Source organism: Wolffia australiana, chromosome 17 (assembly GCF_029677425.1).
Source record: "Wolffia australiana isolate 7733 chromosome 17, ASM2967742v1".
Classification (NCBI taxonomy): domain Eukaryota; kingdom Viridiplantae; phylum Streptophyta; class Magnoliopsida; order Alismatales; family Araceae; genus Wolffia; species Wolffia australiana.
Window position 1 is genome coordinate 5,930,009 of NC_135851.1, and position 4,992 is coordinate 5,935,000.

The window sequence follows — 4,992 nt, forward strand, 5'->3', positions numbered from 1 at the left end:
AACACACTTCAAATCTGGAGATCTTGTTTCTTTGCTTTTGTGATGATCCTCTTGTGGAAGAAAGGTAAGTCCTGGAACAACTGAATGCCATGAACTTAAAATTAAGGAAAATCAGATCAAATGGAAAGAGATCTCGTATATAAGGGCAGTTCAAGATAGAATCATGGATACATACCCTCTTTCCAGCCTAGACCACACTATTCTTGACCTCACTCTCAACTCGTATCATCCTCCCAATCTTAGTTTTCACCTCAACAGGAAAATAATCCAAGGTTTCAAGAGCCAACATGGCAGATGATCGTGCAGATAATGCAACATATGACAAGATGATGATGAAGCTTCAAAGATGAGGATGATTATAAGGGCATTGGGAAAAGCATGGATTCAATGTAGATAGTTAAGGGAGTTAATGTAGAGAGTTAAGCATGGGCTTCTATACGATTTCTACAGAACATTGAATTAATTTTATTCATAACTATTCTCTATATATTAAATAATTTGGCATGCTTATTAGGAAACAGAAAAATATTTAAATTTTCAAACAACATTATTTTTATCATTCTGGATCAGATTCCTAGAAAGGAAACTTTCCTCGCGAAATATGAGCGATACTTTTTATAAGTGTTGTTTGGATTCAGGTGTGAATAGCACTAGCTGATCCTACATATACGATAAGTATAGCTGATCATGTGTCTATTAGTGTGGCGACACTAAAGACAGATAGTGGGTGCTCTATGGATAAAGAGTTCACTGAATTGATCTGTATGAATCCTTCAATGGTATTATACCTAAACGTCAATCAGGTTGATTCAAGTCACGGTTGTATAAGTGATCCACTGACCTGAGACACCAAGGACATATCTTGAGTGGACGACTACATTTTGACTATGACTTATGAGCCTCTAATCATGGGATTCAAATAAGTTATAGATCGGATGTAGTGAGAAGCTTACTGAGATGATTGAGTGGTCAAGAGGGGATCATCTACCCTTGGTATAAGAGGAGATTGACTAAAGGAAGACAATGAAAAAAAATCCCTGGCCAGGGTAGTGAGGATATTAGAGAAAGGCGTGCTCCAATGATCCCTGTTAGGCATCAGTACTAATCGAATGGCGGATGAGGGTTTGACGATAAACCATACCCTAAGTCATTTGAGAGTCTTGCGTGGATGATGGATTATACATATACGGTAACCAATGACGGTTAAGGTTCCATGAGACACTTTGAGACTACTCCGTATCTTCTAGAGCGCGAGGTGTAGCTTGGACCCCACGGGCTGGAAACTTAACCTTTCGATTGGGTTACATCAATCCTAGTCTAATTAATCTATATGTTGATATATTTAATTAATAATGTTGGTCAACAAATGTTATTGGGCCATTAAAATTATTAACTAGAACGACATGGGCCTAGAGGGTCACACGCATAAGGTCATAAGGGCATTGGTGGATATATATTACTTTTTAGAGTTTTTGAGAAAAACCTCAAGTAAAATATAAAAAGGGAAAGGGGTCTCATTTTAAGCACCCATGCAAGCCTGATTTGAAAGCCCCTCCCTTTCTTCATTCTATACATCAACCAAGGAGAGAATCTCCAAGATGAGTTGAAGAGGCGGAGGTGGAGATCCAAGCACCGAGAAATTGCGTGGATACTTCTAGAGGCCGTATGCGTGAACGGCTTCGGAACGATCTCAAAGCGAGCATGTCAAGAGTGGAATAAGTTCCCCAAAAAGGTACACTCAAAATTTTTTTAAAAGATAGATTGTAAATCGATCGACATGCTTCCGCATACATCGAACGTGGTTTCCATGGACGAACCAAGGCATAGAACCCAACATAAAGATCATGCTTAAATCTCTTTGTGATATATTCATTTTTGGATGTTTTGAGGCAGTCTTTTCAAAATTACAGATTGATCATAGATCTAGTAAAAAAACCATGAGAAATTTGAATATATTATTGGGAATCTAGATGAATTCCACGTTTTATGTGGATTTTACTGTTGCAGATACAAAGGAGACTCAAAATGTGAGCCTCAATCACTGGATGATAGTAATGAGTTTGGAGGATATGCTCTTGAAATAAATTATAAAATGATGAATAGAGAACACCACCTAAACCTCTTGAACTTTCTCCCACAATTAAAACTGTACATCCTTCACTAAAAGATGATTTCCATGCTCCAAATACCTTATATGTTATTATTCTGGACAACCAAAATATTACTGGGAAACACATCGTAATGTTTTATCATAGGAACCATAATTCATCAATAGAAATATAAGAATTCCTTCCCATATATGTAAACATATAAGTTTCATTGAACACAATTACATGCCATCTAGAGAGAGTCTAATGAGATTAAATCTTGATATGCTTAAAAACTTATAGCAGGACTTATTAAATGGTAAAAAAATGATGTGATTTATGATATTTCATAATGTTATTAAGGTGTTGAGAAAAATGGCATGATTTTTTATAAGTATAAATTTATGCTATTTCAGAAAGTTCTTAAGGTCAGTCTAGTGATTATTTTTCCTAATCGCTGTTGAGAAAAATGGGACAATGTTTGATAAGCCTTTACCCAAGAAATAATATTTCAATTAAGTTAAAATTAAACATAGTAAAAATAAACTACAGTAATGGGTATATAAAAAGATAATAAAAACTTTAGTTTTGTTTTTTTCCTAAAAAAATTTATTTAATTTTTTTAAAAAAATAATTTTATAGGAGTTATATTTAAAAAATAAAAATAATATTGTTTTAGTTAATAGTATTTTTAATACGTTAAGTTTAAACAAATATTTTAGTATGATACCTTCAAGTATATATATTTTAGATATCTTCTAGAATTTATTTAATGGAATAACAACTGGAATCTGTAAGTAACTATTTAAAGAGAATTTTCCATTTTTCAGTTTTTAATGATTCAAATATAAAAATATTATTTAAATCTCAGGCAGTTGGGAGCATCGAAGGTTAAACTTGAGCATGAGCGTGAGATTGCTGGGATCAAGGTCAAGAGGATCAGGAGAAGTTACCGATCATCTAAGGAAATTGGAACTATCAAAAATCTCATAGTTTTGGCTAAATCATGGGGACCTAATGAGCCAGAAGCTGTAGGGGCTAAGTGCGCTTCTGGCGTATAATTCCTTGCTGCTCGGGCATCTAAACATTGGTGAAGAGACAGTGGACTTTTAAGGGGAAATACCCTTCTATCATTTCATTATTTCTATATATACCATTTCTTATTTTTTTCTAATTAGTCAAGAGCTCCACTTATAGAGTTAAGATTGAGAGCTGAAGGTATCTAGGACCCTTCTCACGTCCACTTTGAAGCCCAAAAAGAAAAACATTCCAATTTCCTTGATACCTAAATAATAGGTTTGAAAATCATTTGAAATGCCGGACCTAATCACAGATATCACATGAGAATCATAATGAATAATATTTCTTCCATGTAATATTTATGTTTCTTGAAAAAATGGTTATTCATTACATACGTATGTGATGATTATGATAAGCTCTTTCAATACGTGCAATTACTTAATGAATTATGATGAGACAATAATACAATGAGTACTAGTCTTTATATGGACACCAAACTATCCAGAAATGATTCAGTTGTTCTAAAGCTCTCTATATTAAATAAAACCAAAAATATTCTAACATAAACCTCAAAAAGTTGACTTTATACTAAAATGCTCATATTTAAGTGGTTGAATCAACTGAGTTGTCAGGTTTCTTACACTTTCTTTTCGAGATCTAATCTAAAACTTAGATGCATACGTAGGGAAAGTCTTGTGCAATGAAAAATGCAAGCACAGTTTGGGGAGGGTTCTTTTTCTACTAAAGAAAACTTTTCTGGTCCTTGTTTAGGAGAATAATTCACTCAATTGATTCATATAAACCCCTGAATGGTTCTAACTTTTTCATTCTAAAAAAAAGGAATCCCTGAATGGTATTACATACCTAAATATCAATCATGTTGATTCATATCATATTCCTGAGAGGCCAGAGACATTTTATGAATGGATGAAATTAGTTTGATAATGACTAACGAGTGTTTAATCATGAGATTCAAATAAGTCTGAGCTCGGGTATAGTATTAACTACATGATGGTAATTAAGTGGTCAACATGGAATTTTCTCCCCTCGGCATAGGAGAATATTGACTCAAGGAATAAGATCCAATGAATCCCTCCACAGGGTAGCGGATCTTCTTAAGCACGAAATGTAGCTTGGAAACCCATATGCTGGAACCTTATCCTATCAAGTGGATTAAATTGATCCTTGATATTCCAGCACAATCGGCAATTAAAGTTATTAATTTGATCGACACATTGCCTAGAGGGTCACATGCTAAAATTTAACAACTTTTATGAATATCTTCAAAATAAGCATAAATAGGAGGACCCATTTTAAGTGCACACGCACCTAACTTGGGCACTCCCCCTTTTCCTCCACCCTTTTAAAGTTCATTCCCCTTCTTGTGGGACTAGATGATGAGAAGATCAACCTAGATCTTCAGGAAGGATAGAAGATGGTAAAGAGGAAATCCATCGTTCAAATGCTAGTGTGAATACTTCTGGAGGTTGTACATAATGGACCAAGCGAGAATGGAATCCATTTCATCCTTTGTTTTATAGCTTAAATATGAACTGATTGTTTCATTCTTCTCCATAAAATATAATTCAGATAGTCAATCAAGCCCACATGACTCAACATTTGACGTCTAGGATGAGAAAAAATTCAAAAAAAAAAATTATTTTGTTGGTGTATTTGTTAAAACCTTATTTCCAAGTATTTGTTTTTGGAGAACATCCTAAAACTTGGCTGGGGTTCATCACCATCTCACGTTGGATACCTCTGAATAACATTAGGGACTATCTTAGGCTGCCTAAAATAAGAAACTGAGTTCTTCTCCTTTGTCAAACATTTTGGTAGTAAGCTAATCAATAATTCTTCATTTTCCTTTCACCCTTCTTTCGAG